The 25,854-nt window shown below is 40.9% G+C and overlaps 1 protein-coding gene across 1 annotated transcript in view; it reads right to left on the bottom strand.

Moving 5' to 3' along the window:
* The window catches only part of agbl4 (AGBL carboxypeptidase 4), a 290,482-nt gene that overhangs the window by 170,674 nt on the left and 93,954 nt on the right, over nt 1-25,854 (bottom strand). The gene's annotated exons all lie outside the window — the stretch shown is intronic.

The raw sequence follows: 25,854 nt of genomic DNA, 5'->3' as shown, positions 1-25,854 counted from the left end.
TTCAGTTTGGTTCATAACAACATCGTCTGTAGAAGAAATACATTTAAAAACACAAACAATTTTGCTCGTTTAAATAGCATCCACTTTTGTTAATACACTATTTAAGCTGGTGTGACATTGTTTCCAGAATCCAGCTGCCAACTTCAGATCCTTACACTGCAGTAACTAACCAGGAAAAATGTTCAGTCTTGGTATTGAACCGTTCAGTGCATCATGATTTCAAATATGAGCTCTGAAGATATTTACCTTATGAATTACTTCAGTGGTAATACCCACAAGCAGCTACTTGGCAGAAGAACTGTTAATTAAAACACTTTTAACTAGAACATGTTGAACGGCACAATTTTGGATAACATTAAGGAGCTTCTATTACATTGCATGTCAGATATCTAACAAATTTAATGAGCCAAAAGAATTAATCTTAAGGCAGATAAGATGGTAAAATCAATCAAAGAAGTCTAGTAAAAGGAGCTGAAAGTATCAAAATGCTAGTCGAAGCAAAATCAAACCATTCCCATACATAATTTTTTTAACTTCAGTATTTGAAAATGATAAAATGATATTTTATTCCAGAATAAATTAGGATGAGCAGTACACACATTCATTTGAAATCACTTTATACAGTTTATTTTTGCTGTTTCTTTTCACCCTTTTCTTTCAGTCTTACTATCTGGCCAGTTTGCTATGACTTAACTTTAAGAATCTGTATTTGTTGAACTTTGCGAATCTTTAAGAATCTGTATTTGTTTTATATTTGTTCTGATTAAAGTGCATTGTGCAGTTGTGCACAAAATTGTACGACTTTAAAAGGGATCATACGGGATGTCTGCTGATCTGTTTTGTGATGCATGACATGTTTTAGTTAATGTCTATATTAGATTTACTGAAACATAACTCGGCAATAACTGAATTCATGAACATCTGTATGCATTGGCTAGACTGAGTACAATTTAGGTAATATATAGATCATACAAATATAAGCAGTAAAAACATTATTATTCTATAAAGTGCACCTTTTACAGAGGATGTATAGCCTACAATGATCTCAGTAGTGTCACATACTGGATTATTAATATGAATGTGATTAAACTGAAATTAGATACATAGCTGTTTATAGTTATTTCAGGGGAAAGATGATGAAAGTTCTATATTTTGTACTCAGTCCATACAGTAGTTCTTACAAAAATGAATAAAAAATGCTCATTTTAATCTGCTCCCAAATTAATATGTGAAAATAATATTTTTATCAAGGAAGACTATGTAAGATAATGATGCTGACCTTTTTTGCGGGCATAAATAAGAAGGCAGTTCCAACGGATACAAAACCGGAGAAAGAAAAAACGGAAAAACACGGGACATATCTGCAGACTCAGATATGGTTTCTGTTAAGCAAGGTGAGCGTACCTGTGCAGAGCAGCCAGTGCTGGGACAGCTTGAGTTGAAAAGATACTGTGTCTTCCCAGCAAGCCAAGCAATATTACACCCTGAATTGGAAAATTCACAGAGAAACTCTTTTTTTTTTCCAGAATACTGACTAGAATCAGTTATGAACGGGTAAAATAAATAATGAGGCAAAAAATAAAAATAAAATAAACAAATTGGCAAAAAAGTCTCAGCACCCACTGATGGATTGTTGCAAATTACAATGTAATTTCAGGTGGTGGATGCTGCATGCAAACTACTGACACTCTCCAATAACCTGACAAACGCACACACACGCGCACACGCGCACACACACACACACACTTCCCATCACAAAAGCAGGGATTGTGGCCCTCTGATGCAGACCTAGGTAAAATGACATTTAACTGATGTTCAGGCTGGCAGCAGGCTCCTGTACCATGGAGATAAGACCATTGCTGCTGGCATTTCAATTACACTTTACTGCCCTGCACATCTGTTGCCAGCCTACTTTCAGCTTTTCCCGAGGCAAATACATCGTCATTCTCTCCCTTACATCAGGGCTCTTTCTTCTTTTTCAGAAATTCAGATTGTCTTACTTAGTGGTTATGTCTCATGCCTATAATCTATTTTTTAAGCATGTTTAACTCCAGTGGCGTAATCTACACTGTATTGTGACACGTAGGCTGCTGGGCTTCCAGTGTTTTTGCCAAGCTGAGGTGATTAATATTAGGCCCTCCGCCTCGTATATTCTTCCCGAGGCGAACAACGAAGGTGCGAAATGAAAGAGACACAAGAATTGCATGCAACAAAGAGAAGGGTTTGCGCTGTAGGGTTACGTAAGTGGAAAGACCCGCTGAAAAATAATGAAGATACCCTGCTATCCATTAATATTAAGGAGGATTTACAAGGTCATCTTTCCTGACATTGAGCACTTTAGTGGTATAGCCAAAAATAACATGATTCACTGGGTAAAGTGATGTACATCTGCTCAGTAACACTGTGTAATGGCTTGGAAAAATAAACAAGCATTTTAGCTACATTTATTCATTTAGCTGACGCTTTTCTCCAAAGCGACTTACAATTATTTACCCATTTATACAGCTGGGTGATTTTACGAGAGCAATTCACAATAAGTATCGCGCTCAAGGGTACTACAGCCAGAGGTGAGGCTCGAACCTGCAATCTTGGGGTCCAAAGGCAGTTGCTCGAACCGCTACGCTACCAGTTGTTCCTATTTATCCGGCACTTTTCTCCAAAGCAACTTACAGTGCTAAGGTATTTGTAATTACCCATTTATACAGCTGGGCAACTTTAGGGTAAGTACCTTCCTGAAGGGTACTACAGCCGGAGGTGGGATTCAAAAGCAGCAGCTCTAACCACTACGCTGCCAGACGCCCCTGTGTGACTGACTAGTATGCCGAATTTCAGCTTCACTGGATTACTGGTTACCAACGCTTCCTGGTGTCCTTACACGCGCTCGACTTGCAGGATTATCGCTCAGGTCTTGCTTGACATCGTACGCAGTTGAGTCACTGAGACTGGAGATTGGAGCTGTTGTGACCGGCGGAGAAAATCCAAAATGATTGTCTGTGTAAATGGAGAGATGCGAAGGACAAGGGAGAAGGCATGGTGGTGAGCTCTTTTTCTCTGACTAATTAACTGGTTTGTTTGGCACACGGTGCCTGCAGCCCTCTCATCAGCGGCACGAGCGCGAGTGCTGCGGGCCTTCCGTTCTCGTTAAAGCTCCATGTTTACATAGAACACTGATTTGGGAGCAGTCTCCCAATAGCGGCACACCGAGCACTGTCCTGCTTTACTTTTTTTTTCAAATTACACACTGAACAGTTAAAACAGATCAACTCCGAGGCTGTCAGAAATGTCATTTTGATGTACCACGTGAACTTCTTCCCTTCTTCTCTGTTTAGTCGGTCTGGTTTGCTTTTTAGAATGAGCTCCATACGAACACAGCACGATGCAGTTGTCCATTTGTCATCCATTCAATAAAACTACACCGGAGATTTTCTACGGAAGAAAAACTATCAGGTACTGTTTGTGTTTCACTCTCCATGACCTCTACCCAGAAAGTAACTTTGCTGTCCAGAGAACCTAGACAAACATACCGAAATAGTGCTGTGTTAAGCAGGGCTTCAAGGCAAACGGGTCCCTTTGGCAAAAATCAGCAGGCATTCTGGTAACAGGAAAATTTCAGCAATACATAAATGATTAGATTTAACCATCTAAAAGGATATATTTAAACATGAATAGCGATTCAGCCATCTAGAATGCACACAGTTCCTCATTATACAGAGAGAGGGAGGTGCAGGGTGATGCCGAAAAGCGCCGCTGTGATTTCCCTTTCTCCCCACCAACGTGTGGGTGGGATGTGCAGTACTCTGTCAATCCGCCAGGAGGTGGAGTGAGTCCCACGGATCATAAAAGTCCTTGAACTGTTGAAGTAGAAAGCGCATTTGCTGGGGATCCACCTCTATGTGCACATGTACTGTGCTCACGGTAGGTAAAGAAGTACACCTGTCAAATAAAAATCAGCTCACTGAAATAACAGGCTACTGTATGACGAGCATGGTTTTCAGTCTGACTCACTTTAGCAAATGCCCAGCTGTTTAAATACAGTAAGTGTGTTGGTTGAAGGCCCATAAGATATTTCATAAGACATGTTTATCAACATATGTATGCATGCATGTGTGCGCTCATGTCTAAATGCACATATGTATGTAGGTTTATTCATCCAAATGTCCAGACGCTGTTTTCACTCACCTGGATTTTTCAGTTTGTACGTGTTTGAAATCCTAAGAATGATGGCAACGGGCTTGATTCTTGAACGTCAACATTTCATTGTGTACCCACACACTTCATTATTCATTATATCTATTTTTCACAGTATTTGGCCTATTTCAGCTTATATTTTCTATGGTTGCATCTTGGGTGCCAAGGAAGTGTAGAAAATCAAAAAGCCAATAAAAAGAATGAATAGATGTTGGTGAAAGCTGAAGAAGTGCAGTCGCAAAGCGCGCATACACACACACACACACACACACACACACACACACACACACACACAAACACCAACCTCTGCTGTACAGACACTTATTGTACACACCGTGACTTATCCAGACTTTGTACCACCCACTCTGGCACTCTGACCTTGGTTATTCATACTTTTTGGTCTGTATGTTCACCAGTTTGAAGCAAAACATCTCTGCCACTTGCAAACTGACAGAGCTGCCCCCCCCCCCCCCCCCCCCAAATAGGTAACTAGTCTCAGAAGATCAACAGAAAGAGCCTGTGGACGGACACAAAACCAGTGGTGGTATAGGCTGAAGATGCGGATGCAGGGAATGGATGCCATCTCAGTTTGTGTTCGTATTAAACACTGAATTGATGCAAGTTTTGAAGGTAGAGTATGACAAAAAGAAACAAAGTTGTGATGACAACTGCAATTTACCACACTTCATAATGCTGTACGACCTTGTTTCCTACATATTTAACAAGTTACAGGACCCCGTTTGGCCATGGATAAACTGTGCCCATATTTTACCTTACCTTGTTCCCTTTTCCACTTTGACATTCTATTTAAATTAGATTTACTAGACATATAAATTCTTTTTCTGTTACTTCCACTTAACAGAAAAACACTCGCAAACTTGCACAGTGCTGGCACAATATCTATAACACATCACCTTCGGTCACGTCACGCTACACCAGCAGTCTTCGTAAATCTGACAACTATTTAAGGAGGACATTCTTCAATACAGAGAGAATAATATGAGAATGAAAAAAAGCGTAGGATAATGTTATTAATGAGTGTGTACAGTCTGGGGTGCAGTGGGTTGGACCGGCTCCTGCTCTCTGGTGGGTCTGGGGTTCGAGTCCCGCTTGGGGTGCCTTGCGACGGACTGGCGTCCCATCCTGGGTGTGTCCCCTCCCCCTCCGGCCTTACGCCCTGTGTTGCCGGGTTCGGCTCCGGTTCCCCGTGACCCCGTATGGGACAAGCGGTTCAGAAAGTGCGTGTGTGTATAGTCTGGGTCATTTTCGATTGAACTTGTGTCAGTGTCACAATTTCTCCCTGAAGAAAAGCTTATTTGTTTTGTTGAAACACTCATCTTCGAGATGCCTTTTGTACGTGTTAGGCCCTCTGACTTGCTTTTCCATCCCAAAAAATTTCACTTCTGTTGAATTTTGCTTAATAAAGAATAGTAAAGGCACAATGATGTGTGTTAAATGTGGTCACCCAAATGTACTGATGGTATTAAATGAAGATTAGACATCCACATCTTGATATATTTAAAAACAGCTAAACTTTCTAGGACTTTGCCGAAAGCAACCATACGTGGTGTTTCTAAACTAACGATTTTGCAAGTTTGATGAGAATTAGTCTCTTGAAATGGCTTAGAATAATGCTTGCAATGGTTGTGTGTGTTCAGAGTGATTCATGAGTGAGCTTCAGTGGGTCCAGGAGTAGACTGTTATTCTCCCACTGCGTAAGGAGGAATTTTCAGCAACGAATGATGTCCGTATATCGGGTCTGCGTGTATATACGAAACTTAACTTAAAATAAAAAAAAGGAACAGCGGCTGTCAGGCTGTGGGGTAAAAAAGGACCCATGCAACGAAGAAGCTCTGCCGCCCTCCATGGTGTGCGGGGGCAAAGGAGCGAGCAGGAGTGGCTGCCTCTGATCACCGCGGCACCGCTGAGGGCCCATGTCACCATCAGAGACACCTGCTTTCATTGTCAATGGCAGCCTTCTTGTTCCTCTTCGGTAGGCTTTGATCACTTGATGACTCGCAAAGCGCCGGAGCCAGGCCAACAGCGGTGAGTGGCATGGCCCCGGGCAACACGGAACGCCGGGCGGAAAGGCGCAGGCCAGTCAGCAGTGCGCTCACCCCGCAGTGCAACTGTTATACTTGTACCTCGAAATGCAGCGCATGTGCACTTACCGACACAGACAGTCTCCTTGGATGCACGGCGATGTTTGCCAGCGGTCTGCACCGTGTCGCCAAGCACCGCTTTTCCGTAACCTGGCTATCAAAGCGGTGCCGTACCGTACTTGCAAGTTGCACACCTGTAAAGGCAGCAGGTTCCGCAGAGTCCACAAGGAGTTCTCTTTACAGAGAAATAAAACATGTGAGGTCACAACTGACTAACAGAGTTTAGGGATTACCAGGGGTGAAATCTGTGAAATCGACATGCCTTTCATTAATTATGCTCCTTGCGGTTTGTCATCAGAATGTTCATACCTAAAAGGAAGCAATTTCTCATTGTTTGCTCCCTTTAAATTGCTTTTTTTAAGTATACATCTGAGGTTTTTTTTAATCTGTTATCATTAATGATTCCTACTGAGCAGAATTTAAATGCCAGGTATTTTAATTTCCTTCATTTTTGGAAAAAAATAGGGCAAAAGTATGAGTTGTAAAAAACATTAGATTACGGGGGGGGGGGGACATTGGCAATTTTTAAAAGCAGCCTCAAACCTTTTGTCTGATGACACATTCATGGCCTTTTGTATCTGTATCTTTTCTTCCAGGAGGGAAGCTACTGGGTGTCTCATGAGAGGCAATTTATTGCTTTATTGTATGGCAATGCACAATTTTTACAAGTTTAATTAGGCCTTTCTCTTTGAGTGATTGACAGTCAAGTTAAATTTCCTGGAGACAATATAAATGGTCAGACAGCCGGGGAATAATACAGTCTGAGTTGTAAAAAGCATTCCATTACCCCACTGAACATTTTTCGAAGGGCTCAAAAAGAAAGAGGAAGATGAAAGAGTTTAAAATATTGCCAGTGAAAGTATCAGTAGAAAACATTGTAAAATAAAGTTATGACAAAACACACACACACTTTCCGAAACAGCTTGTCCTGAGTGGGGTCGCGGCAAACAGGGGAGGGGACACACCCGGGACGGGACGCCAGTCCGTCGCAAGGCACCCGAAGCGGGACTCGAACCCCAGACCCGCCGGAGAGCAGGACCCGGCCAAGCCCGTCGCATCACCGCGCCCCTATGACAAAATACTTATTAATAAATCTCGGCAAGTGGACTGGAGTCCCGTTCTGGGTGTACCCTGCCTAGCTTCGCACCCGAGATACGCACAGGCCCTGCGCTGCACACAGTGCTTAGTGACAGTGAGCGAGTGACAGTGAGTATGCCTTTGAGCACGAATGTGTAAAGAATGTCAACGCGACCGGCCGAGCACGTGTACCTGTACGTGCGTGTTCTACGTACAGGCTCTTTGCACTTACGGATGTATGGCATCTCCATGCAATTCGGTGCATACGCATGTTGCCTTTGTCAGTAGTCTGGGTCACTACACAGTTCAGAAAATCCAAAGATTCCCTATCTAACGCAAAGGACACAGTAATAGGGGCAGGGAGAAACAGTCCGGAAAGTTCTGCAGCGCTCCGGGAACATCTTGTTTTTTTTTTTTTTTCTTTCTCGTGAGCCTGGGCTTCGTTTCTCTCCCGCCTGATGGCAGCCAGATAAAACGTTCTCCGAGATGTATCCCCGCACATGTGCGGACCTCTGCTTCCAAACACACGTGCCTGCGCAAATGAAGAGCGCCGTGATGCGCACTGACAGTCGTTGCTTTTAATATTCACCTTGGCAGGAGGAAAGCTCGTGCTCTAAATATAAAGCACAATTTCCGGCCTCCAGAGAGGGCCTGCCTTTTATTTTTTAAACCAGTGAGTCATTTCGGAGCTACTGTTTTTTTATTCCTTCTCTATGATTTAAAAAGGTTGTAGCTTCAACAGATTTGTTCACCTCTCACAGCTGGCATGGAACGGGTGACATCACACACCCGCCGCCGTCCATCCCCTGAAAGCGGTGCATGTGTGTTTTGAGAGAAGAAATGAATAAACCAGATCGAAGCCCTGCCTCTTAAAGGGCCCTCGCTCTAAAAACGACGCAAAGTTAATTTGCTCAGTCTAGCAGTCCGCTCCATATCGTGCGGCATTTTTCCCTCGCATCTCCTGTCAAGCCACCGCAGAGTGCAGAAATTGTCAGGAGTGATGGATGAGTATCAACCTTCTGCTGTCTTCCAGCCTGCTCCTGGGAGATTTACAGGGCCTCTGACTACCAGCCATGAAAACCAATTCTCTCTTTATCTTCCCCCTCCCCTTATACTCCTTTCACTCTTTCCCCTACATTCTTTTGTTTTTATCTGTCAGTTTTCATTGTCAGTTCCAAAAAACTCACTCGCATAGACACACACACACACACACACACACGTACACAAACAACAGGAAACACTCAAGCAAAATGCTAGGATATAAGGCCCAGCTAACCGCGGTGCCACCCCACAGTATCGCCCCCTGGCAGCAATGACTTTTTACAGACAACCCATTTGTCTTTGTGACCCCACCATTTCCCATCCTCCTTCTCCACAGGCCACATCTTTCACAATATCCATCTGTGTGTTGTAATTATAGCAACAAAAAGGTGCTGGGCTAATTGTTATCCCAAAATAGTAATTGCTTTATTATCATAACTATTTTGGTGAATATAATGATCGTTGGAAGGCATTATGTTAATGCAATTAAACAGTTATGTTATGATTCTTCCCATTTTGAAATGTTAAATGTTTCATACAGGCAACATTCCGAACAATTCTTCAGGCCAAAATCATTCTAAACATTTCAGCGTGAGAGACCCAAAGGTGTTTGTTTTTTGCTCACGGGAACCTGAATGAGTGACATCGTCAAAAGCTCACAAAATATGTCACATAACAGCATGCTGAAACCTGGTGAAATATCACTTTCCTTTACTGTTCTTTCAGTAAATTTGTACATAAGTAACAGAAATTTTACACAGTATGAGCACACATTTTAATCATTTCATTTGTTGGTATTTCATCAATCTCATATACACGAAGTGTGATGAAAAATCATTTAGTTACAGCCTGTAGGCACAGTACCAACTTTTAAACAACATTTTAATTCCTCTTGAATTTCATCAAACTGAGTGAAAATTGTATTGTAACAAAACACATTTTTTAAGCTTGGTATATGGTCATTGCCTGCTCTGGAAATCAGTTGAAAAGACCATAATTTAGTCTTTGGGTGAACAGTGGCTTACCACATATCATGGTAATACCACAGAACTAGCTATGCTTAATCTGGCACGCTCAGGTCTTTTTTTTTTTTTTCTGGCTCATTAAAACAAAAAAAAAAAAAAATCAACTTCATTTATTCAGTTTTATTTATTTGCCCATCTATTTTTACACAGGAGCAAACACAGATTTACACTGGTGCAAAAGCTGAAGTACACCCTCAGAGCAGCTTAATTCTGACACCAACTGAAAGCCCCATCTAAGTGGTTCCTTCAGTTATTTTTAACTGCTCTCACATTGAATTTACCAGTTGTCAGAGTCAGGCTCTCCTGCGGCTGATCTACGACGGGCAGAAAGGGGAAGGATGCTGAGTTTATCATTTACCATCTCATGCATAGTAGCCTACATCACACCCAGTTGGCCATAGAACGAGGCTTTGGACACTGGAACTTTGACAGTCTCGCATCGCCCCTAGCATCATCCAACTTTCAGCTCACACCTATTTATTCAAATTTAACTTCAAATCCCTTCGACCTCCGGGAAAGCAGCCAATGATATTGTGGTGTGGCAGATGGGCATTGGAGAGGGCCAATCTGGTCTAGCTCTCGAAGCCTGTTGTTGAGCGTGCGGGTTGTGTCAAGTGCTTTTAGATTTAGCCACTGGCACCATTTCAGCACACAAGTAACAGTGAGCATGAAAGTAAATATGTTATTTTGCTTTTCCTCTGATCTGCATTAATTACAATACACCCCTTGGTCAAGCCTGACACACTGCCAAAACCCGCAGGGCAAAATATGAGTCATTTTGAGATTAATAATGCATCGCTGTCTAGAGGGTAAGTGCCAACATCTGAGGCTGAACCCAGGATCCTGGCTATAAATAACACGTGAAGAACAGTTCAGCAACCCACAGCCAGCAGGTGCTTTCTCATCTCTCTGCCGTTCACATGAATATGCGTACCTGAGAAACGGCAAATAAATACAAAGACCACAGGTTTCCCCTGAAGGCCAGCTGCCTTTTGACCCTTCCATTCTATTGAAGGGAAGGACGTATGTATTCTGGCTTTGTCTGCACCTCAGCACCTGGTCAAAAAACCTCAGAGAGTAAAGATGGTGCAACTACAGTTTGCAACATAATGGCTGCTGGCGTGTCGGGGAAGAAGAGGAAAGTCTGAGGTTAATGAGCAGGCGGCCCAGGTAGCAGGTAACATTGCCGTCTCGCAGTTCCATCAAACACTCAAGTAACTGCAGAAGCAAAATATAATGCAATATAGATGGGAAAAAAGAACAGCGGGGGTCAACAGTCGCAAAAAAAAGAGTTCCAACAACATTACAGCCCTGACAGTTGTGCTGTGTTTGCAGGAAGTGATGTCACAGGTCAACATTTTAATTCAGAATGGTCCCAAGGGTAGGTTGACCCCACAGCCTTGCAGGATCAGCAGTGTCTGCTGAGAAATCTCAATATGAGTAGCTTAACACCTCTGAAGAATATCAATCTTGCTACAGTGCCGTTCCGGCATCCGTGAGGTAGCAGCCTCATTAATTAATCAGCAAAGAGCGAGGTCCATTCAGCCATTTTTTTCCTCCCTATTTTAACCCTTCCTGGATACATCATTTTTGTGCAGACAATGGGCTGGCAAGGGCCGTAAAACGTGTGAGATACCCTGCTCTCATCTGTTACTACAGCACTGACACTCTGGCTTTGATTGAGAGGCTGTAAAAAAGCAATCTCCTCCGCTGGGGGCTCATCTATATGCACACAGCACGCCTGCCCATACGCCTCCGAGGGAAACTGTTAAAACATGGCATGTAGTTTATTACAGAGCCACAGTGATTCCAGCTCCAAGGGTTCCTTTCTGCCCATGATGACAAAGTGCAGGAGAGGACTATTCTGCTGCATCTGGCCTCATGAACAGCGGCAGGGAAATAGGTAAGCTTAGAACTCAGAGAACCTGGAAGGATGAGAAGGATGGTCCCAGGCCTCACAAATCATCACCTGAAAAATTACTTCAGAAATAACGGAACCACAAAAAAGAAAATCGCGGAGGGCGTGATCAAGTGTTTAATGGCTTCTTTGCAATGCCTTTTTGCCATTCTTCTATTGATATGGATCGCAATTCATAAAATACCTAGCTATTTAAGGAAAGCAAGATTGCATTAATGCACAGAGTAACCTTTGCAAAATCATCCGTAACAAAAAGTGATGGTATTCAACCCTTGACAGATTAGACACTGATAACCATGGAAAATACCACACCCTCCATTGATTTCGAGAAAAACAAATCAATAAACACAAACACACAAAGTACCATTCAAAGAATGTGCACAAAATAACACTGGCCAGTAACAAATTTCAAGGCACCGCTACACTATATGTAAATACACAAGAAAAGTGCAAGTAGATGTTTCATTTAGATTTAGTGAAAGCAAAGTAAATCAAACCATTCACAATGCGTCACATGACTACCATTCATCTTAGTTATGTTCCTGTTTATTATCTTCAAATAACCTACCCTTTGCTTGTTAAATTTACATAACTACCATGCTGGTGATTTGTTTTTATTATGATAATGCATACAGAATGTTTCCTTTCTCTGCAAATAATAGCTTTGGACTGGTAAAAAAAAAAAAACGTCATTTATGGAAAACTCAAGTATGAATACAGAGGGAAAAGCCACCTAAAGCTAAACCTAGAAGATAGAGTCAAACAGGTTTTGTAGGTAGCGTAAAGCTTTTAAGTCAAACACAGCTCTCGTGGTTGTAATGATGAGGTAGGGTATGGAAGCACTTTGCCATTGCCTTCCTTCATGGGTGTCTTTGGACTGTAAACACAATAAGAACAAGCAAACTGTGCACACCCTAAGCCAGATTTGAACTTCTACCAGAATGTGCAATTCAGACATTGTGAGGTACCAGCACTACTCTCTGCGCTACCATGCTGGTAAAAAGGCAAACAGAAACATAAATAATAAGTAGTGAACTGAAACACACACACACACACACACACACACACACACACCACACACACACACAAGGAACAGCATTCTTGCAACTCCGGCACTGTCAAATTAAGGGAAAATATATGTCCCCGATGTTTAAAAGGGTGAGCATAATTATGCAAAAGTGAAAGCTATGGTGTGAATTTGATAAGTTATTTCCAGTCAGAACTACAAAATCTCCAAGAATGTCAATTAAATCAGGCAAAGAAGGTCAAATGCGACAGAAGAACAATTTTTCATTAAAATACATTAACCTAGATACGGAAAAAATTAAAACAAAGGAACGCACATTCAGCACAAGCGCTACATTCGTTTTCTCATTGCTCACCATTTAGCCTTATGAAATGTGGCCAACAGCTTCTATTTTTAATGCATCACTATACTTCACACGGTTTTGCCCAGTCAAATGAAATATTTAAATCAGCAAGCCTGTGCAGTTGTGATTGATGGAGAATGTCCTCACAAGGCTGTGCTTTCATAGACATGAGGTTGGAGGAAGACAGGCATCAGACAAATTAATTCAGAGAATCTCTGAAGTTTACGTCTTTCAAAGAGAGTGATGGAATAAACAACAGCCGGACTTTTAAAAAACGTTCACCGAAACAGTCAGGCAGTGAGTCAAGAGTTTCAGGAGGTGTGTTGTAGTTTACATGTAAGCAAAAGGGTGGCACGGTGGTGCAGCGAGTAGAGCTGCTGCCTCGCAGCACCTAGTTGGTGCAACAAAATGTGAGTTTGATCTCTGCTTGGTATGTGTGGAGTCTGCATGTTCTCCTCTTCCCTCCCAGAGTCCAAACACATGCAGTTCAGGTGAATTGGTGTCTCTAAACTGCCCCCCCCAGCCAGTGGTTCTGGTTCACTGCGACCTGCTCAGGAGAAGTGGTTATTGAAATTGGATGGACTGATGTAAATAAGAAATGGAAGCACAATGCATTAAATCCCTCCATTTATTAAATAAGATAAAGCAATAATGAGTACATTTAAGATATCAGTTGAACACTCTTGTCTGTTGTAGTAGTGCCTTTATTGTTTTATCTGAATCTACTTATGGAAACGTGTGGGGGAGATACGAACCCATTCCTGGTATTTGTCAAAAAAGCATCCTGGTATTTCTCAGGCTTGTGTACCTACTGGTACCCAAAGCCATTTCAGGGCTTGTAATACTTTCATCTGTAACATAACATAAACATACCATTGGCAGCACGACATTTTATAACTGTCAGTAAATCACAACTATGTTTGCGCTGGCATATACATTTGGCAAAGCTCCCCCAGTGGAATGTGTCTGACATTGCACTGTCATAATGTGACCGATGAATGGAACTGTACCGAGATTCAGCGTCAACAGCGTATGGAGGCCGAATATGCGTCTCACAGACCCGCGTGTGACAATGCATAATTTTATAATATGAAGGAAACAATTTGTTTAAATTTTCCATGATGTATATGACGCCTGACTGTCCTTTTGCCTGATGCTCTGTTGGGTGGCGGTAGCTGCTTTATGACTTTGCAAAAAAAAAAAAAAAAAAAAAACCACTTCTCTGCACGGTATGCCATGCAGCTGAGAGAACAAATGCCATCTGAACGGCACGCATGGAGTTAAATAGCTGCCAGTTGTACTGAGGTCCACCGAGATCGGGCGGACTCGCTGACCGGCTCTCCCAGCGGCTCCCTCACTGACTGACAAAGTACTGGCATGTGTGAGCCGAGTGACGCAGGTTCGCAGAGACAAAGCCCAAACCCAGAGCAGCAGAGCTTTCGCACAAGATGCGGACTTAAAAAGTCTGCACGCAGGTGTACGCGTATATGCACGCAGCATCATGCATATATACTTACATATGTCAAATCGCACATGAAGAAAAAAACAGAAGTACTGATTCTATCAGTGTTTCACCCTCCTTGGCAGTTATATCTCCTGGAGTGAGAGTGTGCACCCTTTAGTTAGTCAGCTTGATCGTTAATACGACAACAGCACATGTATTGCTAACTGGAAAAACTCCACCAACACTTTATGAAAAAGACAAAAGAAAGATCCTTTACGCAAAGACGACGACGGCAACGCACTCCGGGCCAGCTAGAATGGATAAATCAGAATCAATAACAGCAATAAACAAAACATCTAAAAAGACCAAAAACACTAAACTGTAACTGCTGCATAAAATCTGCTCTGTTGCTCTGCTATCTGTCAACCATCCAACTATGCTGTCACCTGACCGGTCAGTTGTCCGTTCAACTTGCGGTGTATTTATGTACATTACGTATGGGAATAAAGCGCAGTTAGTTTATTATCGTGTTTGCATTTTTGGCAGCTTAAAGACAGAACGAGAACCTTCTGCCCTAAGTGGATAATGTCTACAAGGTAGCATGAGCCTGCAATAAAAGCGTGATTTTCAAAGTTGATCTGTTTATTCAGTAAGGATACAATCATCAGACATTTCTCATTCAGTGCCATCCTTGCTGCTCAAATGCACTTTTTTTGCGAAAAAATATAAACACTACAGTTACTAAAATGACAAGACAATACTACTTTGTCTCCCATATTGAAATGTTCACAAATCAGGTCACTAAGGCTAACGGGGAAACGGCAGCTGAAAATTCACTGTATTATAGCAGACACATTCATTTTAAATCATATCCACGGAGTCATATTTATAATTTCATGCTCCGTATTGTGGTTAAACTAATGACAATTGACTTCTTTTTCTCATGACTACTGATGCAGCGTTTCATACCTCAGATTGAATCATCCGAAAGCAAAATGTTGATCTTTTTCCTGACAGAGCTAATAATAAGAATTTATCTATTTAATCTGTTTGGAATTAAAATGTAATCCAAATGTTAACAGCCTCAGTAGTATTTAGCAGCTTGGTTAAATTAATACTACTGTACATTCAGTGTAGAGCCTAATAAACACATGTACAAACTTTCCGGACTGACAGAACCCTTCCTCTTCTGTTTTGCGAGGTACAATCTGTGCATGAAAATGAGAACCCAGGTGAACATATCTGCCCTGTGCTTTATGGCATTCGTGTCCTATTTCAGACCTGGGTGCGTCGTGGATATTCCACTGGTGGTTTCATGAGTAATTGCTACAATAATTAGTAAATTGCAAATCCTTTACTGCTGCCTGTGGAAAGGCCATCTAAACCTTGTATTACACTAGAAGTGATTTCTGTTGCACGTGTGTGTATTTGAGGCACGGGAGTCGGTACTCACGGCTGCGCCGACCACGTATCTGCTGCAGCAGCCAGATAGCCTCTGTATACGTGCAAAAAACCAACAAAACTAAGGCAGTGTCAACAGACTCAAGAACAAGCGTTGTTATCATTGGTGATAGTGTACACACTCTTGGTTACCGTTTATATAAAAATTCAACAAATGTTATAATTTCATTTACTGCACATCTCATAGCTTTATGTATGGAAATACAATCTAAGCGACATACTTAGGATCACCCTTTAATGACCAGTTCAGAGCATCCTGTTAATATACTTTCTAGCTCGAATGCATGTGTCTGATCAATAAGAATTCTGAATTAAAATGACTAAATAATTAAACATATGTACTTTGGGAACAGGTGCTTACGCTACATACGCAGGTTGTTTTGAATCAATAATTCATAAAGATAGCAATATGTAGATATAGCAAAGGAAGTTTTTTTTTTTTTTTAAACAAAGACTAGTTCCCCTTTCTAGAACTGTCTGTACTAATTTACACAGATTCAGAATAATTTACTAATATTGAACATAAAACTTGTTTTAATCATATTAAGGTTTGAGTTCTCAAAGGTTAAGGTAATAATTAATTTAAAGTAAATGGTGGCCAAAATAGTAGCATCATAATTTTCACTTACATTTTTTCATTTTAGTTGTTGATTTATTTGTTTTATAAACAGTTAGAAAAATTTGTTCCTGGGCTGTCAAATTTTAGCGAAATACATGTGATCCACTAAGACTTTCAATACAAAATATAACTGAAATGCCTTTGTTGCATATCCATAAATTATATAAGTAGGGCCAGAATGTAAACATAACCCTAAGGATTTTATTTATGCATTGAACTGCTCAGCTTGGAAAATGTTAAGTCTCTTGTGCAAGACCTGGCAAACACTGTTGCATAGGCAATGTGTCAAAGTAGTTTCATACAGTTATTTTCTCATCAGCTTGTGATTTAGCCATATCATTTTTTTCATTTTTTATTTTTCACTGATATACGGTACACCACAGCTGTAGTACAAATAAAAATCTTATAGAGTCATCATTCTATGTGATGAGCTTATAATTTACACTGTTAAATAACTACTGACTTCTACGTTTTAACATGTAACTTTCAAACCACTGTAAAATCTGTATCTTGTTGTAAATACTTAACTCTTACGGCTTCATAAATAAATACTGAGAACAGTCACTGATATCTATCAAATATCCATTAACACAATTTGTTAAAAAAAATCATAATGTATCAATAAAAATGAAAAAAATTCAGTTTATAGGCAAAAGTATTTCATCTTACCATTATACTCATGATGTGTAAAAATTAATGTATAATTTAAATGCTTGCCAAAATGTATCATGCTAATGTTGCTAACACCTGAAGGCTGCTCAAAGCCACCAATTAATGACAAAATTATTGGGATTAAATACCAGAGATCTACTTTGACTGAGTCAGTCCTGTCAAGATGACCTCTCGGTACTTTTACAGTAACCGTGGGTCACAATAGAGTGGCAAACTGAGAGAAAACATACCTGGAACAACAATGTTATTAAAGACGTTAATGTTTTTATTATGGCTTTCATATTAGAGCTCTCCAGTGTACAGAATAAACTGGGGATCCCCTAGAATCTATTTATGCCTCCAAAATTATATTCAGTGATGTGCAGACAATTCATTAAACCCTAAAAACGTGGGTCATTATTCTGAGCTCAGTGATTTTTGAAGCAAAAAATATTTGAAAGGAATTTAAAACAGTACACAGTTTCAAGCACTGCGGCTGTCATATAATGTGAATGATTTGATTTTACTTTAGCGTTATTTCATCTTGATTGGAGGCCTGAATAGTTTCTGTTACAGTAGAAGAAGTCACTTTACGTAAAAGGCAAACATCTGCGGTGGGAAAAGTGACGCATAAGCATTTTACGGAATATAAGACATCCCAGCACCTCTGGAGCTTGAAGGAATGGGATTCTCTGTTTTTTGTTGACTGACGCCACCTTTGTACACCCCGGACAAAAGAGGCCATGAAGGGGCACTGTGAATTGACTTTAGCTTGATTAAATGGTCACTGAGTCGGAAAACAGCCCTGATGCGATCTGTGACCTCAGACTGAAATCTTTTTACGAAAAGATTAAATGAAAACACCTTCAAAGGAACCTCAGGGATGACGTGAAGTCACAAAAAAGGAGGAAAACAGTAGAAAAGTGGTCCGAGGGCCCAGAAAGTCACCATATCAAGAAGGAATGGCAGTGGAAGCAGCACTGAGCCCAACGCAGGTGAAAAGAGATCGGAGAAAGGAAGCGCACCGGTCTCTGCTACCGAAGCAGTGCTTTTACAGAACTACTTCACTTTCATTACAAAAGATGGATCGATGCAGGAGACAGTTAGTGACGGTCCAGAAGAGAATGAATTCTGCACAGAGATCCATTTTTATGGCATTTAGCATTTTAGCTTCCACCTCAAGTCTTTTGATGCCCTTTCCACTTCATTCAGACTTGAAGAATTTAAGGTTTTAGTTCTGCGGGAATGTGCTCAAATGTATGATATGTTTGATCATTTATACTATAACTTTAACATTTCTGTTTTAAAAACACATTTTATTGTTAATAGCCAACTGCTTTAGTACTTTACAGTGATTACATTGAGTTCATATAAAATGGAAAGCTGTGTCATTCAAATTTCTTTGACGCCAAACAAATAACATCTTTAACCTCAAAAATTAGTATCAAAGAACTACATAAAGTAGAATACAGTTCTGTCATCATCTACCTTTATATTTATGTTTATTCATTTAGAAGACACTTTTCTCTCCAAAGCCCAGTACAACTGAACAAAAATAAATGTACATTACATCAACTGATGGAGGACGTAGTGTCAAACAGAGCAGATCAGGCATCGTTACTGACAAGATACTTGGGACAAGGCAATGCTCGTAGTCAGGGACAATCGTGGTGAAACCGAGGCGCAAACGTGGTACAAGGGGCGAACCCGAGGACGTGGTCAACGAAGGCGTTGCGAGGTTCGATGCCGTAGGAAACAGGAACAGGGACTAAGAGACAAATGAGGGAACAAGGAGGTAGGTACATAGAGGAGAATAGGCAGGGCGCTGTAGAAGAGTTGTGAATGCAGGAGGGACGGTTGTCTCAAAGAGATGCTACAATTGGGAAGAAGCTGGGGATAGTTTTTATAGATAAATGCTCCGATTGTGGACAGGTGCCTAATTGGAGTCAGGTGCTGCTGGTTGAGGTGCGAGCGTGGTCGTGACACATAGATCCACATACAAGGTTCTCAAAGAAAAGTGACTTTAGCTGATATTCCCACATTCCATATAGCATAGGTAGAATACAAAACCTGAGCAGTGAGCAGCATCAAGCAATGAGAGGAGATTCAGTCATTAATAAGCAGAGCATGCTTTCAACCAAGCACAACTCATTTACAGCTTACATTTAATTCATTTTCAAAATATTATTTATTTAGCTACAACTGCATGTATTCATTAAAGAGTTGTGAAAATATAAATGGCACAGAGTTGTAAAAATACTTACTTATTTATTACTTACTTACATCTGCCTGTGAATGACAGCAATAAGCTTTGCTCTTTTGAAAAAGCAGTTTTACATGGGTGCCTTTCACAATTCATTGTAAATTTTGTTGTATGTGCTGATTTCCACTAACTGGGCTTCTTAAAATTTAAAAAAAAAAAAAAAAAATCTCTGTAATTATCCATGTGCATAAAATGAACTGTTTTTAAGCATTTTCTTTAAAAAAATCAAAACATAAAATATACATAAAATATACACAAAAAAAATAGCCTTTGTTTATATTTTCAGCTATGGATAACCGAAGCCCAAACTTGCCTTTTATGACATTTCGCTGGAGTAAAGCCCAATCTCCGGAGCAAAAGCTGTCAGAAAGAAACATAACATGCATGTTTTGTAAGAAGTGTAAAAAATTCCTCATTGTTTAGTGGGATGTGGGAGGGTTACTTTTCCTCATCTTTCATCCTTTAATCAGCAACGATCCAATCATAGGCAGTCTTGCTGTAATCAGAATGAGAAAAATAGGGTGACCTCGACAATAATGAGCAGTTGCTCTGCAGACTTCAAGATGTACAGAATGGTGGGCACCCAAATCAAGTCTCTGTGAAGTCTTGATTAACACAACTCCATCGAGTCAAATGGAACGAGTGCACAAAACACGTAATTTAATGTTACATTTAAAATACAGCAAAATGCAAAGATGTCCAAGCTTTGTCTTGGGATTATGTTGAGGAATTTAAGGCACTCATAATAATCCGCCCTTATCGGTCATGATGAGAAGCAGAACAAATCGCCCAGGAATGCACGGCAAATTCTGCAAGTACTTTACTGAAGGCCCAACGCAGCCCTTAACGGAAACTAAGTAACTGTATTATTTGTTGTTCATCACTCCCTAGATAAGCTAAAGCAAGCATGAAGTGCCCAGATCAACATGGCCAAACTCCTTCAAAATGAAAAACAAAATATTGTAGGTGTTCTCATCAATTTCTACCTCCTTTTTGTCACACCAGAAAAAGTAAAACTTTCTGCAACATAAGTGCAAGCTAAAAGCCATCACGTCCCCAGGTGTCTATAAAGGTCACGCTGCATTCCAGCCGGGAGGGACTTGCTTTATGGAGTGTGGAGACAAGAGGATTGCTCTTCACAACAACACCAGTGACTCCGGCACTGGATCAGAGCTTTCTTTAACATTCCCCTGCTCCAAGGTTACACACCTTTCAGAGCTAATTGATCTGCAGTGTCTTAATGCGATCTGAAATGAGCTGCTCTCGTTACGCTAATAGGGCGGAATTAATCTAATGGCGAGTACAAGAACTGAGGTCTGTCACTTTCCTCCCGATGCCAATTTGACATGAGTAACGAGCCCACCTGGCCTCTGGAATTCTAGGGAGACGTGATTTCCTCCCTCCCTGTCTCCCTCCCGTGCTTTCCACCCAGTGTGAGGAAACAGTGCGGGGAAAGGTGACTTTCATGGAACAGCAGAGGGCTGACACAAGCAATCCCAGGCTTAGCTGGGCCACAGGAGCCTACCCACCGCATCCTGCTATACCGTGCTGTATATTTTTATAGAGCACCGCAATCTGTAATGGGCTGCAGCCAGATATCATTATCTCTGTGAGTCAGGACAGACTAATCTTCCTCGTCTTGCTTTATTGAGTTGGATAAATATAATATCTCACTCCAATCCATTATCTATTCTATTTATACAACGGATCTTAATGCATTTCTTTTTGTCATGGACTCAGTAGTTTTGCATGCTTTCCGAGTCCTAGCATTTCATATTGTATACTTCATTTAAAAAGGAAAAAGTTTCACAGCAGTGCAGTTTTTGTCTAGAGGTACGGCAGATTATCAGTTTATAGCCGATTTCTTCACTGTATAGAGTACAAAGAACTATGTATAGATGCCTGTCCATTATTTTATAATTTTGCTCTTTTCTGTCATGAAGGTACAATATTAAATCAGTATAAAATCAGTACAATCAAACTCATTTGAGTGACTTGTTTAGAAAAAACAAACCAAAGCACAAATATCTGTTTCAACGGCCATATAAATGTCCTTGTATTGTAGAAGAAATCTCAGTCATGCTTTGAAAAGCACAACATTACGTGTCACCAGAGAGCTGCATATTTACAGCCACAACAAACTCAACCGCATCAACTATATGTTTTGTTAAATGACAGCTTCTATGAATTTTGTGAGTAGTTATTTCAGGTTATATTTTATAATATCATGTAATCATAAGTGGGGAAAAAATCTGATCCTCATTGCTACTACTGAAGTCACCTTGAGGCATCAGACCTCAAAGTGAGAGAGGCAAGTGTTTTGACTTTTTCTTGTTGCCCTTAATTGATAGAAATATAGACTGGACAGGCGTGAGAGCAAACAGTGACCCAGCCATTATGTGCAACACAACTGTATACCAACCACTCCCTTTGCAACAGTCCTGGACTCTTCTGATAGTCTTGGCAACACTGCAGCTACAGCTAATAGCTCCTAGAGAGGACCTGGCAACACAATTGTGTGTGGAGGCTACTTTATTCCATGAGTGTTGGGCTCAGCACTCAAGGCTGGAACACAACAGAGGGAGAGACAGTCAGTCCTTCAGCTGGGTGTTATATTGCCTGACTCCTGTCTTCCTGGTTCAGTTTGACATCCTGTTGACAGGTAACACATCTAAGGATTAACCTGAAGAGAGCTTTTTTCATGACATGAACCAGAAGTGCCCTTCAAAAACAGAAGAGCCATTTGCTGGTGCTGGTGTTTTTCTAAAGCCCTAACATTCCTTTCACTGGAACACTATTTCCCAAGTCAACTGAATTCAGGTTTAAGGACATTTCATAAGAGATGTGCAAAGAGACAAGCTTTATAAAGGCTTTAGTATAAACCTGTTATGTCTAATGCTGCAGTGTAATCTGTACTTCTCCCTGTTCCCCTTACTTTCCATGTTAATCATTATTCAACAAAAATTTTGCCACCAATACTTTCATTGCCAGCAACAACGCAGTCCTACCCAAATGCTAAACGTAGTTCCAGAGTTGTCTGGAAAACAAAAGGAAGAAGTAAGAAGAAAGAATACAGGAAAATGTGTATTTTAAGAATCCTCATCAGTAGAACTCTTTTTACCATGGTGAAATGAAGGCAGTTACAGCTTTCTATTTGCAACATTTTCCTGTGCTCAAACTCTGAATGGTTTATTTCTCTCCAGTTTGAGAAACAGAGACAGGCACACACACACACACACACACACATAGAGTGCCAGGCATAGCAGAAGATGCCTAATTACTCTACATTGTGCAGAACAATAAAGCCCCTGATAAGACATACACTCAGTGAAGGTAGGGACGCTCACAGTGTCTGGGACCGACTTCGGGCAGATGGGTCTGGGTCCCTTCCGCCTGCACAGCAGACACTAATGAAAGCCACTCAAATGAGTAATGTCTTCATTGGTGAAAAATTAATGATTTTTCTAGCCAGGGTTAATGGACATGTCAAACACAGAAAATGAGTTGTTTGAAAGTAAATTACTGTAATCTATATTTAGTCAACTCCGCACAAAATCCCAACCCCGGAACCCCAAGTCTGAGTCTTCGGCTGGAGATGAGTTGCCCGCACTTATTTTGCTCTTTACACTAATTTTATTTATTTCTGAATTTAATTTCTAATTTTCTCAAATCCGTAGATAACATTCTTTTGGGCTCCAGTACACTAACAGTGAACTCAGTCAGAAAGGCTAGCAGTAATGATGTATATAGCCAGGGCCATTTCCTTGGTATCTTGCAATAACAGCAGAGAAACACATTAGCATCAGAGCAGAGGAAAGAGTTAGAATAAAGCTTTAAGAATTCTTTCTTGGCTGAGGTTGGTTATAAAATACAGATTCCATGGCACTTCGTGTGTAGCGTTGTCTTCGTGCAATAACTGTGATTACTGAACTCCAAAGACAAAATACTGCTGGGTCCCTGCCAACCACAAAATAAGAAAATTATTATAATGGCTGCATGATGGTGGAGTAGGGAGCACTGCTGCCTTACAGTGCCAGCGCTGTTCAGCTGTAGGTTCAGATCTGTCTCAGTCTGTGTGGCGTTTGCCTGTTTCCCTCTCATCTGTGCAGGTTTCCTCCCGCAGTCCAAAGACATGCAGGTCAGATAGATTGGCCATTCTGGACGGGGCGCCAGTCTGTCACAGGGAAGCCAAACATGCATACACTCACTCACCCAGAGGTAATGAATGTGGGTAAAATAATGTGTGAAGGAACTGTTGTGTCACCAAGCCACTGTCTTTGGAAACTGGGAGGAAACCGGAGTACCCAGGAGAAACCCAAGCAGTCACGGGGAGAACATGCAAACACCAAACAGACCGAGCGAGGATCAAACCCATGCTCTCTTGCAGCAGTAGTACTGTGGCACTTTAAAGTCAAACACTACATACTACATGTATGCAATGTATAGTATTATAAACTATATGAGAAAACATTTTGACCAGTATTGTTCCATAACAAGCTGCATGGGGAGGGAAGGGGCGGGAGCCTTTGAAATTCATAAATTCGCATTAGAGCTGTAATAGAAAAAAGGGAGTGTTTTTCAATTTGTTCTCTCATCCTGCATTTTACGCTGCGATAGAGACGATGAAGGAAGACCGTAGCAGCAGTTCCTTCAAACATCATCGTACCCACACTTCATTACTTGTAGGATTGGCACAGGATGCTTATCCTGGGCAGGGAGTACTAGTCGTCCGTAAGAATTGTCCATGAAACTTATGTCCATAAGAACTGGGCTAGAGCTCTCATCAAGGTAACATTTCTTCAACAGGATTTTTTCACAAATAGGTTAAAGCGAAATAGTAAAATATCAAACTGATATCAACTGATAACAACGAGAGAAGAAAATATCAAAACAGTAAAGTGTCAAACTGATAATCAGTGCAATTGCTTAGGTGTCTGTTATCAGTAAATATGTCACATTACCTGAAAAAGAAAGGAAAAAGTAAAAACTGCCTTTGGATTTAGAAAGGTGTTTTCATTTTCAGCTAAGAAACAGAATGGTTGATGGATAAGTTTTCCCAGAATAAGTGTATATTGTCGTAGTTTCATGGTCCGTCTTGGTCTCGTATATTTTTGACCTACCATGTTTCTTGGCAAGGTAACGTCTAGTACTCGGAGAAAGTCTGTTGAAAGCTGCCTTGAATTTACATGTAGAATTCCCAGCCTGTTAGACATAAATATTACCACTGTTGTGTTGAGTAGCACAGGGGTATGAATCTGGTTAAAATTCACTGGTTAAAAGGCCACAATTTAAAGAAAAAAACAAAATCTGGGAGGAAAATATTCCCTCACATATACAGTATGCTTGTAGTTTTGCCAATTTTGAATTTTATTTGAGGAATGCCATAACATGTGAAAGTATTCAGCAGTTACACTTGTATAACCATCTTTCCAATAGGCACTTCTCCTCCATCCTTCCATTAAAAGTCAATGTCAAGATTGCTAGAAAGAGAAATGCTGCAATGTATTGCAGATGATGAAAATCTGTGCACCGAGAGAGACAGACAGACAGAAGTTTGAAGTTGTGGAGGTAGAGCTGAGACGCTGTATTTGACTGCGAATGGAAGCTTAGCACTTACGAGCTTGATGTAGTTTGGTGTGTATAGCTTAGTGAATGATGTCTCACTATATCTGAGTTCTGTAATGGTTTTGTGTTCTCTGAATGACTATTCATTTGTTTCTTTTAATAGTCAGAGTTAAAATGCCGGTTTTGTTTCATTTAAGTTTTGATTGCCCTAAGGAGTTTTAGTTGTGTCACTAATTATGGAGATAACTAACATGACCTGTTGGAAGTCCAGCTGTAAATGCTCTATGCCTGGTTGCTCCTCGCACCCAACACTGCCCAACGTGTCACACAAGGTAAAGAGGCTAGGTGCTGTAAAGTGAGACCTTAGTGACTGCTAGTGACTCCTTGGGTCCAATTGTTGGTAAATGAGCGGCCAGCTGCTTTAGTGGCTAAAAATGCGAAGACGTTTCTAATGCGTCACGAAGGAATCAGTGAAACGGTGGCACAGCGGCACAGAGAGTAGCGCTACTGTCTCACAGTGCCTGGGTGGTGCAAGAAGGTGTGGGTTCGATCCCTGCTCAATCTGTGTGGAGTTTGCATGTTCTCACCATGTCTGTATGGGTTTCCTCCCATAGTCCGAAGACATGCTGTTCAAGTTCCCCCATAGAGTGTGAGTGACAGAGAGAGAGAGAGTGTGTTCCACTGATGTATGGATGAGTGACTCATTGTAAGTAGTATATCTAGCAGTGTAAGTCATCTTGATAAATGAGGTATGTGGGCTGATAACACTACATAGGGTTCATTGAAAGTTGCTTTGGAGAAAAGCGTCTGCTAAATAAATATAATTCCGCAGAGGGAATGTCTCAGAATTCAGTCTGAAGAGGAAAACAGAGCTGAAGTTCATTTTCTAAAAACTGAGATGCACCATTAGTCCAGAGACATAAACGAGCTATGAAATAATATATGGGATCCAAAGTGATCTACGAGCAATCTACTGTACAGCATACAGCATCAGCAAAACAACAGCAAAGAAACTTGACAGGATGAAATGGGGGGTGTTGCCGTAAACTGTGCACAAGTTGTTTGCCAGG

Source organism: Scleropages formosus, chromosome 9, assembly GCF_900964775.1.
Source record: "Scleropages formosus chromosome 9, fSclFor1.1, whole genome shotgun sequence".
In the NCBI taxonomy this organism is placed as follows: Eukaryota; Metazoa; Chordata; class Actinopteri; order Osteoglossiformes; family Osteoglossidae; genus Scleropages; species Scleropages formosus.
Note: the sequence above shows the minus strand (reverse complement) of the source record. Positions and strands in the feature narration are given on the sequence as shown.